The sequence below is a fragment of the Pseudopipra pipra genome, chromosome 23 (genome assembly GCF_036250125.1).
Source record: "Pseudopipra pipra isolate bDixPip1 chromosome 23, bDixPip1.hap1, whole genome shotgun sequence".
In the NCBI taxonomy this organism is placed as follows: Eukaryota; Metazoa; Chordata; class Aves; order Passeriformes; family Pipridae; genus Pseudopipra; species Pseudopipra pipra.
Window position 1 is genome coordinate 1 of NC_087571.1, and position 12,922 is coordinate 12,922.

The 12,922-nt window shown below is 41.0% G+C and overlaps 1 long non-coding RNA gene across 1 annotated transcript; it reads right to left on the reverse strand.

The window, feature by feature from the left end:
• Positions 1–1,380: 1,380 nt before the first annotated feature.
• LOC135401870 (uncharacterized) lies at positions 1,381–4,718 on the reverse strand. The gene is made up of 3 exons (XR_010424950.1): positions 4,453–4,718; positions 3,521–3,684; positions 1,381–1,555 (listed from the first exon to the last, which is right to left on the reverse strand). It is a non-coding gene; the product is annotated as an uncharacterized LOC135401870 (long non-coding RNA).
• Between the last annotated feature and the right edge of the window lie 8,204 nt (positions 4,719–12,922).

The window sequence follows — 12,922 nt, forward strand, 5'->3', positions numbered from 1 at the left end:
TAAAACTGACCCAAAATGACACAAAATCACCCCCAAAAATGACCAGAAACTGACCCCAAAACCCCAAAAAACTGACACCAAGACTTACTCAAATCACCTCAAAAAGTGACACAAAAACTGACCCAAATGTCCTCAAAAATGACCCAAAACTGACTCAAATCTCCCCAAAAAACTGACCAGAAACTGTCACAAATCACCTCAAAAAATGACACAGAACTCACCCAAATCTCCCCAAAAAATCACCCAAAAGTCAGCCAAATCTCCCCAAAAAATGACCAGAAACTGACCCAAATCTCCCCCAAAAATGGCCCGAAATTCACACAATTCTCCCCAAAAAATGACCCAACACGGACCCAAATCTCCCCAAAAAATGACCCAAAAGTCAGCCAAATCACCCCAAAAAATGACCCGAAACTGACTCATATCTCCCCAAAAAAATGACCAAAAACTGATGGAATTCACCCCAAAAATTGATCCAGAACTGACACAAAACTGACCCAAATCACCCCAAAAACTAACTCAAAATTGGCCCAAAATCTGACCTGAAAAAAGCAAAAAAAACCCAAAAAACTGACCCAAAATGATACAAAATCACCCCCAAAATGACCAGAAACTGACCCCAAAACCCCAAAAAGCTGACACGAAGACTTACTCAAATCACCTCAAAAACTGACTCAAAACTGACCCAAATCTCCCCAAAAAATGACCAGAAACTGAGAAAAAAAACCTTAGGAAATGACCGAAAACTGACCCAAGTCTCCCCAAAAAATGACCAGAAACTGACTCAAATTACCCAAAAAAATGACCAGAAATTGACCCAAATCTCCCCAAAATTGACCAGAAACTGACCCAAAACTACCCCCAAAAATGACTCAGAACTCACCCAAATCTCCCCAAAAAATGACACAACACTGACCCAAAATTACCCCAAAAAATACCAGAAACTGACCCAGATCTCCTCAAAAATTATCAGAAAATGACCCAAATCTCCCCAGAAAAAGACCAGAAACTCAAACAAATCTCCCAATAAAATGACCCAAAAATCACCCAAATCTCCCCAAAAAATGACCAGAAACTGACCCAAAACTCCCCCAAAAATGACCTAAAACTCACCCAAATCTCCCCAAAAAATGACCCAAAAGTCAGCCAAATCACTCCAAAAAAGGACCAGAAACTGACCCAAAATTACCCCCAAAAATGACCCAGAACTCACCCAAATCTCCCCAAACAATGACCAGAAACAGACCCAAAATTACCCCAAAAAATGACCCAGAACTCACCCAAATCTCCCAAAAAAATGACCCAAAAGTCAGCCAAGTCTCTCCAAAAAATGACCAAAAACTGACCCAAAACTCCCCAAAAAAGACCCAAAACTCAAAAAAAATTACCCCAAAAATGACCCAAAAGTGATAAAAATCTCCCTAAAAAATGACCAGAAACTGACCCAAAATTACCCCCAAAAATGACCCAGAACTCACCCAAATCTCCCCAAAAAATGACCAGAAACAGACCCAAAATCTCCCCAAAAAATGACCCAGAACTCACCCAAATCTCCCTGAAAAATGACCCAAAAGTCAGCCAAGTCACTCCGAAAAATGACCAAAAACTGACCCAAAACTCCCCAAAAAAATGACCCAAAACTCAAACAAAATTACCCCAAAAAATGACCCAAAAGTGATAAAAATCTCCCTAAAAAATGACCAGAAACTGACCCAAAAGTATCCCAAAAAATGAACCAGAACTCACCCAAATCTCCCCAAAAAATGACCAGAAACTGACCCAAAATTACCCCAAAAAATGACCAGAAATTGACCCAAAATTACCCCAAAAAATGACCAGAAACTCACCCAAATCTCCCAAAAAAATGACCTAAAAGTCAGCCAAATCACCCCAAAAAAAGACCAGAAACTCACCCAAATCTCCCCCAAAAATGACCAGAAATTCACCCAAATCTCCCCCAAAAATGACCAGAAACTCAAACAAATCTCCCCAAAACATGACCCAAAACTCACCCAAATCTCCCCAAAAAAATGGCCAGAAATTCACACAAATCTCCTCAAAAAAATGACCAAAACTGACCCAAACCTCCCAAAAAATGACCAGAAACTCACCCAAAATTACCCCAAAAAATTACCCCAAAACTCACCCAAATCTCCCCAAAAAATGACCAGAAACTCAAACAAATCTCCCCAAAAAATGACCAGAAACTGACTCAGATCTCCCCACAAAATGACCCAAAAACTCACCCAAATCACCCCAAAAATTGATCCAGAACTGACACAAAACTGGCCCAAATCACCCCAAAAACTAACTCCAAAATGGTCCAAAATCTGACCCGAAAAAAGCAAAAAAAAAAAACAAAAACAAAAAACTGACCCAAAATGACACAAAATCACCCCCAAAAATGACCAGAAACTGACCCCAAAACCCCAAAAAACTGACACCAAGACTTACTCAAATCACCTCAAAAAGTGACACAAAAACTGACCCAAATGTCCTCAAAAATGACCCAAAACTGACTCAAATCTCCCCAAAAAACTGACCAGAAACTGTCACAAATCACCTCAAAAAATGACACAGAACTCACCCAAATCTCCCCAAAAAATCACCCAAAAGTCAGCCAAATCTCCCAAAAAATGACCAGAAACTGACCCAAATCTCCCCCAAAAATGGCCCGAAATTCACACAATTCTCCCCAAAAAATGACCCAACACGGACCCAAATCTCCCCAAAAAATGACCCAAAAGTCAGCCAAATCACCCCAAAAAATGACCCGAAACTGACTCATATCTCCCCAAAAAAATGACCAAAAACTGATGGAATTCACCCCAAAAATTGATCCAGAACTGACACAAAACTGACCCAAATCACCCCAAAAACTAACTCAAAATTGGCCCAAAATCTGACCGGAAAAAAGCAAAAAAAACCCAAAAAACTGACCCAAAATGATACAAAATCACCCCCAAAATGACCAGAAACTGACCCCAAAACCCCAAAAAGCTGACACGAAGACTTACTCAAATCACCTCAAAAACTGACTCAAAACTGACCCAAATCTCCCCAAAAAATGACCAGAAACTGAGAAAAAAAACCTTAGGAAATGACCGAAAACTGACCCAAGTCTCCCCAAAAAATGACCAGAAACTGACTCAAATTACCCAAAAAAATGACCAGAAATTGACCCAAATCTCCCCAAAATTGACCAGAAACTGACCCAAAACTACCCCCAAAAATGACTCAGAACTCACCCAAATCTCCCCAAAAAATGACACAACACTGACCCAAAATTACCCCAAAAAATACCAGAAACTGACCCAGATCTCCTCAAAAATTATCAGAAAATGACCCAAATCTCCCCAGAAAAAGACCAGAAACTCAAACAAATCTCCCAATAAAATGACCCAAAAATCACCCAAATCTCCCCAAAAAATGACCAGAAACTGACCCAAAACTCCCCCAAAAATGACCTAAAACTCACCCAAATCTCCCCAAAAAATGACCCAAAAGTCAGCCAAATCACTCCAAAAAAGGACCAGAAACTGACCCAAAATTACCCCCAAAAATGACCCAGAACTCACCCAAATCTCCCCAAACAATGACCAGAAACAGACCCAAAATTACCCCAAAAAATGACCCAGAACTCACCCAAATCTCCCAAAAAAATGACCCAAAAGTCAGCCAAGTCTCTCCAAAAAATGACCAAAAACTGACCCAAAACTCCCCAAAAAAGACCCAAAACTCAAAAAAAATTACCCCAAAAAATGACCCAAAAGTGATAAAAATCTCCCTAAAAAATGACCAGAAACTGACCCAAAATTACCCCCAAAAATGACCCAGAACTCACCCAAATCTCCCCAAAAAATGACCAGAAACAGACCCAAAATCTCCCCAAAAAATGACCCAGAACTCACCCAAATCTCCCTGAAAAATGACCCAAAAGTCAGCCAAGTCACTCCGAAAAATGACCAAAAACTGACCCAAAACTCCCCAAAAAAATGACCCAAAACTCAAACAAAATTACCCCAAAAAATGACCCAAAAGTGATAAAAATCTCCCTAAAAAATGACCAGAAACTGACCCAAAAGTATCCCAAAAAATGAACCAGAACTCACCCAAATCTCCCCAAAAAATGACCAGAAACTGACCCAAAATTACCCCAAAAAATGACCAGAAATTGACCCAAAATTACCCCAAAAAATGACCAGAAACTCACCCAAATCTCCCAAAAAAATGACCTAAAAGTCAGCCAAATCACCCCAAAAAAAGACCAGAAACTCACCCAAATCTCCCCCCAAAAATGACCAGAAATTCACCCAAATCTCCCCCAAAAATGACCAGAAACTCAAACAAATCTCCCCAAAACATGACCCAAAACTCACCCAAATCTCCCCAAAAAAATGGCCAGAAATTCACACAAATCTCCTCAAAAAAATGACCAAAACTGACCCAAACCTCCCCAAAAAATGACCAGAAACTCACCCAAAATTACCCCAAAAAATTACCCCAAAACTCACCCAAATCTCCCCAAAAAATGACCAGAAACTCAAACAAATCTCCCCAAAAAATGACCAGAAACTGACTCAGATCTCCCCACAAAATGACCCAAAAACTCACCCAAATCACCCCAAAAATTGATCCAGAACTGACACAAAACTGGCCCAAATCACCCCAAAAACTAACTCCAAAATGGTCCAAAATCTGACCCGAAAAAAGCAAAAAAAAAAAAACAAAAACAAAAAACTGACCCAAAATGACACAAAATCACCCCCAAAAATGACCAGAAACTGACCCCAAAACCCCAAAAAACTGACACCAAGACTTACTCAAATCACCTCAAAAAGTGACACAAAAACTGACCCAAATGTCCTCAAAAATGACCCAAAACTGACTCAAATCTCCCCAAAAAACTGACCAGAAACTGTCACAAATCACCTCAAAAAATGACACAGAACTCACCCAAATCTCCCCAAAAAATCACCCAAAAGTCAGCCAAATCTCCCCAAAAAATGACCAGAAACTGACCCAAATCTCCCCCAAAAATGGCCCGAAATTCACACAATTCTCCCCAAAAAATGACCCAACACGGACCCAAATCTCCCCAAAAAATGACCCAAAAGTCAGCCAAATCACCCCAAAAAATGACCCGAAACTGACTCATATCTCCCCAAAAAAATGACCAAAAACTGATGGAATTCACCCCAAAAATTGATCCAGAACTGACACAAAACTGACCCAAATCACCCCAAAAACTAACTCAAAATTGGCCCAAAATCTGACCTGAAAAAAGCAAAAAAAACCCAAAAAACTGACCCAAAATGATACAAAATCACCCCCAAAATGACCAGAAACTGACCCCAAAACCCCAAAAAGCTGACACGAAGACTTACTCAAATCACCTCAAAAACTGACTCAAAACTGACCCAAATCTCCCCAAAAAATGACCAGAAACTGAGAAAAAAAACCTTAGGAAATGACCGAAAACTGACCCAAGTCTCCCCAAAAAATGACCAGAAACTGACTCAAATTACCCAAAAAAATGACCAGAAATTGACCCAAATCTCCCCAAAATTGACCAGAAACTGACCCAAAACTACCCCCAAAAATGACTCAGAACTCACCCAAATCTCCCCAAAAAATGACACAACACTGACCCAAAATTACCCCAAAAAATACCAGAAACTGACCCAGATCTCCTCAAAAATTATCAGAAAATGACCCAAATCTCCCCAGAAAAAGACCAGAAACTCAAACAAATCTCCCAATAAAATGACCCAAAAATCACCCAAATCTCCCCAAAAAATGACCAGAAACTGACCCAAAACTCCCCCAAAAATGACCTAAAACTCACCCAAATCTCCCCAAAAAATGACCCAAAAGTCAGCCAAATCACTCCAAAAAAGGACCAGAAACTGACCCAAAATTACCCCCAAAAATGACCCAGAACTCACCCAAATCTCCCCAAACAATGACCAGAAACAGACCCAAAATTACCCCAAAAAATGACCCAGAACTCACCCAAATCTCCCAAAAAAATGACCCAAAAGTCAGCCAAGTCTCTCCAAAAAATGACCAAAAACTGACCCAAAACTCCCCAAAAAAGACCCAAAACTCAAAAAAAATTACCCCAAAAAATGACCCAAAAGTGATAAAAATCTCCCTAAAAAATGACCAGAAACTGACCCAAAATTACCCCCAAAAATGACCCAGAACTCACCCAAATCTCCCCAAAAATGACCAGAAACTGACCCAAAATCTCCCGAAAAAATGACCCAGAACTCACCCAAATCTCCCTGAAAAATGACCCAAAAGTCAGCCAAGTCACTCCGAAAAATGACCAAAAACTGACCCAAAACTCCCCAAAAAAATGACCCAAAACTCAAACAAAATTACCCCAAAAAATGACCCAAAAGTGATAAAAATCTCCCTAAAAAATGACCAGAAACTGACCCAAAAGTATCCCAAAAAATGAACCAGAACTCACCCAAATCTCCCCAAAAAATGACCAGAAACTGACCCAAAATTACCCCAAAAAATGACCAGAAATTGACCCAAAATTACCCCAAAAAATGACCAGAAACTCACCCAAATCTCCCAAAAAAATGACCTAAAAGTCAGCCAAATCACCCCAAAAAAAGACCAGAAACTCACCCAAATCTCCCCCAAAAAATGACCAGAAATTCACCCAAATCTCCCCCAAAAATGACCAGAAACTCAAACAAATCTCCCCAAAACATGACCCAAAACTCACCCAAATCTCCCCAAAAAAATGGCCAGAAATTCACACAAATCTCCTCAAAAAAATGACCAAAACTGACCCAAAATTACCCCAAAAAATACCAGAAACTGACCCAGATCTCCTCAAAAATTATCAGAAAATGACCCAAATCTCCCCAGAAAAAGACCAGAAACTCAAACAAATCTCCCAATAAAATGACCCAAAAATCACCCAAATCTCCCCAAAAAATGACCAGAAACTGACCCAAAACTCCCCCAAAAATGACCTAAAACTCACCCAAATCTCCCCAAAAAATGACCCAAAAGTCAGCCAAATCACTCCAAAAAAGGACCAGAAACTGACCCAAAATTACCCCCAAAAATGACCCAGAACTCACCCAAATCTCCCCAAACAATGACCAGAAACAGACCCAAAATTACCCCAAAAAATGACCCAGAACTCACCCAAATCTCCCAAAAAAATGACCCAAAAGTCAGCCAAGTCTCTCCAAAAAATGACCAAAAACTGACCCAAAACTCCCCAAAAAAGACCCAAAACTCAAAAAAAATTACCCCAAAAAATGACCCAAAAGTGATAAAAATCTCCCTAAAAAATGACCAGAAACTGACCCAAAATTACCCCCAAAAATGACCCAGAACTCACCCAAATCTCCCCAAAAAATGACCAGAAACAGACCCAAAATCTCCCCAAAAAATGACCCAGAACTCACCCAAATCTCCCTGAAAAATGACCCAAAAGTCAGCCAAGTCACTCCGAAAAATGACCAAAAACTGACCCAAAACTCCCCAAAAAAATGACCCAAAACTCAAACAAAATTACCCCAAAAAATGACCCAAAAGTGATAAAAATCTCCCTAAAAAATGACCAGAAACTGACCCAAAAGTATCCCAAAAAATGAACCAGAACTCACCCAAATCTCCCCAAAAAATGACCAGAAACTGACCCAAAATTACCCCAAAAAATGACCAGAAATTGACCCAAAATTACCCCAAAAAATGACCAGAAACTCACCCAAATCTCCCAAAAAAATGACCTAAAAGTCAGCCAAATCACCCCAAAAAAAGACCAGAAACTCACCCAAATCTCCCCAAAAAATGACCAGAAATTCACCCAAATCTCCCCCAAAAATGACCAGAAACTCAAACAAATCTCCCCAAAACATGACCCAAAACTCACCCAAATCTCCCCAAAAAAATGGCCAGAAATTCACACAAATCTCCTCAAAAAAATGACCAAAACTGACCCAAACCTCCCCAAAAAATGACCAGAAACTCACCCAAAATTACCCCAAAAAATTACCCCAAAACTCACCCAAATCTCCCCAAAAAATGACCAGAAACTCAAACAAATCTCCCCAAAAAATGACCAGAAACTGACTCAGATCTCCCCACAAAATGACCCAAAAACTCACCCAAATCACCCCAAAAATTGATCCAGAACTGACACAAAACTGGCCCAAATCACCCCAAAAACTAACTCCAAAATGGTCCAAAATCTGACCCGAAAAAAGCAAAAAAAAAAAACAAAACAAAAAACTGACCCAAAATGACACAAAATCACCCCCAAAAATGACCAGAAACTGACCCCAAAACCCCAAAAAACTGACACCAAGACTTACTCAAATCACCTCAAAAAGTGACACAAAAACTGACCCAAATGTCCTCAAAAATGACCCAAAACTGACTCAAATCTCCCCAAAAAACTGACCAGAAACTGTCACAAATCACCTCAAAAAATGACACAGAACTCACCCAAATCTCCCCAAAAAATCACCCAAAAGTCAGCCAAATCTCCCCAAAAAATGACCAGAAACTGACCCAAATCTCCCCCAAAAATGGCCCGAAATTCACACAATTCTCCCCAAAAAATGACCCAACACGGACCCAAATCTCCCCAAAAAATGACCCAAAAGTCAGCCAAATCACCCCAAAAAATGACCCAAAACTGACTCATATCTCCCCAAAAAAATGACCAAAAACTGATGGAATTCACCCCAAAAATTGATCCAGAACTGACACAAAACTGACCCAAATCACCCCAAAAACTAACTCAACATTGGCCCAAAATCTGACCTGAAAAAAGCAAAAAAAACCCAAAAAACTGACCCAAAATGATACAAAATCACCCCCAAAATGACCAGAAACTGACCCCAAAACCCCAAAAAGCTGACACGAAGACTTACTCAAATCACCTCAAAAACTGACTCAAAACTGACCCAAATCTCCCCAAAAAATGACCAGAAACTGAGAAAAAAAACCTTAGGAAATGACCGAAAACTGACCCAAGTCTCCCCAAAAAATGACCAGAAACTGACTCAAATTACCCAAAAAAATGACCAGAAATTGACCCAAATCTCCCCAAAATTGACCAGAAACTGACCCAAAACTACCCCCAAAAATGACTCAGAACTCACCCAAATCTCCCCAAAAAATGACACAACACTGACCCAAAATTACCCCAAAAAATACCAGAAACTGACCCAGATCTCCTCAAAAATTATCAGAAAATGACCCAAATCTCCCCAGAAAAAGACCAGAAACTCAAACAAATCTCCCAATAAAATGACCCAAAAATCACCCAAATCTCCCCAAAAAATGACCAGAAACTGACCCAAAACTCCCCCAAAAATGACCTAAAACTCACCCAAATCTCCCCAAAAAATGACCCAAAAGTCAGCCAAATCACTCCAAAAAAGGACCAGAAACTGACCCAAAATTACCCCCAAAAATGACCCAGAACTCACCCAAATCTCCCCAAACAATGACCAGAAACAGACCCAAAATTACCCCAAAAAATGACCCAGAACTCACCCAAATCTCCCAAAAAAATGACCCAAAAGTCAGCCAAGTCTCTCCAAAAAATGACCAAAAACTGACCCAAAACTCCCCAAAAAAGACCCAAAACTCAAAAAAAATTACCCCAAAAAATGACCCAAAAGTGATAAAAATCTCCCTAAAAAATGACCAGAAACTGACCCAAAATTACCCCAAAAATGACCCAGAACTCACCCAAATCTCCCCAAAAAATGACCAGAAACAGACCCAAAATCTCCCCAAAAAATGACCCAGAACTCACCCAAATCTCCCTGAAAAATGACCCAAAAGTCAGCCAAGTCACTCCGAAAAATGACCAGAAACTGACCCAAAACTCCCCAAAAAAATGACCCAAAACTCAAACAAAATTACCCCAAAAAATGACCCAAAAGTGATAAAAATCTCCCTAAAAAATGACCAGAAACTGACCCAAAAGTATCCCAAAAAATGAACCAGAACTCACCCAAATCTCCCAAAAATGACCAGAAACTGACCCAAAATTACCCCAAAAAATGACCAGAAATTGACCCAAAATTACCCCAAAAAATGACCAGAAACTCACCCAAATCTCCCAAAAAAATGACCTAAAAGTCAGCCAAATCACCCCAAAAAAAGACCAGAAACTCACCCAAATCTCCCCCAAAAAATGACCAGAAATTCACCCAAATCTCCCCCAAAAATGACCAGAAACTCAAACAAATCTCCCCAAAACATGACCCAAAACTCACCCAAATCTCCCCAAAAAAATGGCCAGAAATTCACACAAATCTCCTCAAAAAAATGACCAAAACTGACCCAAATCTCCCCAAAAAATGACCAGAAACTCAAACAAATCTCCCCAAAAAATGACCAGAAACTGACTCAGATCTCCCCACAAAATGACCCAAAAACTCACCCAAATCACCCCAAAAATTGATCCAGAACTGACACAAAACTGGCCCAAATCACCCCAAAAACTAACTCCAAAATGGTCCAAAATCTGACCCGAAAAAAGCAAAAAAAAAAAACAAAAAACAAAAAACTGACCCAAAATGACACAAAATCACCCCCAAAAATGACCAGAAACTGACCCCAAAACCCCAAAAAACTGACACCAAGACTTACTCAAATCACCTCAAAAAGTGACACAAAAACTGACCCAAATGTCCTCAAAAATGACCCAAAACTGACTCAAATCTCCCCAAAAAACTGACCAGAAACTGTCACAAATCACCTCAAAAAATGACACAGAACTCACCCAAATCTCCCCAAAAAATCACCCAAAAGTCAGCCAAATCTCCCCAAAAAATGACCAGAAACTGACCCAAATCTCCCCCAAAAATGGCCCGAAATTCACACAATTCTCCCCAAAAAATGACCCAACACGGACCCAAATCTCCCCAAAAAATGACCCAAAAGTCAGCCAAATCACCCCAAAAAATGACCCAAAACTGACTCATATCTCCCCAAAAAAATGACCAAAAACTGATGGAATTCACCCCAAAAATTGATCCAGAACTGACACAAAACTGACCCAAATCACCCCAAAAACTAACTCAAAATTGGCCCAAATCTGACCTGAAAAAAGCAAAAAAAACCCAAAAAACTGACCCAAAATGATACAAAATCACCCCCAAAATGACCAGAAACTGACCCCAAAACCCCAAAAAGCTGACACGAAGACTTACTCAAATCACCTCAAAAACTGACTCAAAACTGACCCAAATCTCCCCAAAAAATGACCAGAAACTGAGAAAAAAAACCTTAGGAAATGACCGAAAACTGACCCAAGTCTCCCCAAAAAATGACCAGAAACTGACTCAAATTACCCAAAAAAATGACCAGAAATTCACCCAAATCACCCCAAAAAATGATCCAAAACTGACTCAAATCTCCCCAAAAAATGACCTAAAAATTACTCAAATCACCCCAAAAAATGACCCAAAAGTCACCCAAATCTCCCCAAAAAATGACCAGAAACTCACCCAAATCTCCCTGAAAAATGACCAGAAACTGACATAAAATAACCCCTAAAGATGACCTCAAACTCATCCAAATCTTCCCCAAAAAATGAGCAGAAACTGACCCAAATCTCTCCAAAAAATTACCAGAAATCAACAAAAAATAACCCCAAAAAGTGACCAGAAACTGATCCAAATCACCTCAAAAAATGACCTAAAACTCACCCAAATCTCCCCAAAATATGACCCAAAACTGATACAAATCACCCCAAAAAATGAGCAGAAAATCACCCAAATCTCCCCCCAAAAAATGACCAGAAATTGACCAAAATCTCCCCAAAGAATGACCAGAAACTCCCCAAAAATGACTCAAAACTGACCCAAATCTCCCCAAAAAATGACCCGTCACCCAAATCACCCCCAAAAAATGACGCAAATCTCACCTAAATCTCCCCAAAAAACGACCAGAAACTGACCCAAATCTCCCCCAAATATGACCAGAAACTCCCAAAAAATAACCCCAAAAAATGACCAGAAACTCACCCAGATCACCCCAAAAATGCCCCAAACTTTATTTCTTTTATTAGGAACAAATCCCTCCTTTGCTCCCCTCTGGCCCCACACGGCCCCAGTTCAGCTCTCAGGGAGTTCTGGCTTCTGGGCAGCGACTCCTCTGCCTCTTGCTGGGACGTCAGCAGCTCCTCTCACGTCAGTTATAGGGACCCCAGACCCCTTATAGGGACCCCAGAGCCCCCTATAGACACCCCAGAGCCCCTATAGAGACCCCAGACCCCTTATAGGGACCCCAAAGCCCCTACAGAGACCTTCGAGCCATTATAGGGACCCCAGAGCCCCTATAGAGACCCCAGAGCCCCTATAGAGACCCCAGATTCCCTATAGGGACCCCAGAGCCCCTACAGAGACCTCCGAGCCATTATAGGGACCCCAGAGCCCCTATAGAGACCCCAGAGCCCCTATAGAGACCCCAGAGTCCCTGTAGGGACCTCCGAGCCATTATAGGGACCCCAGAGCCCCTATAGGGACCCCAGAGCCCCTACAGGGACCCCAGAGCCCCCAGATTCCCTATAGGGACCCCAGAGCCCCTATAGAGACCCCAGACCCATTATAGGGACCCCAGAGCCATTACAGGGACCCCAGAGCCCCTCCAGAGCCCCTTGCTGGGTCCCAGCAGCTCTTCTCCCGCCCAAACCCACCTTTCTGGCTGCAGCTGCTTTTCTTCTCTGTCTCCCACTTCCTTCCCCAGGGAGGTTTTCCTTGTTCTTTGGCCAGGCTCAGCTGCAGCTCAAGGGCAAAGCTGCAACTGCAATTCCCCCTTTGGGTTTTCACTTGAAAAACAGAGGTTTGGGCCAAACTCTGCCCAGTCACTCGCTGAACACGAGACATCAAACAGGGCACACAGAATAAAATGCATC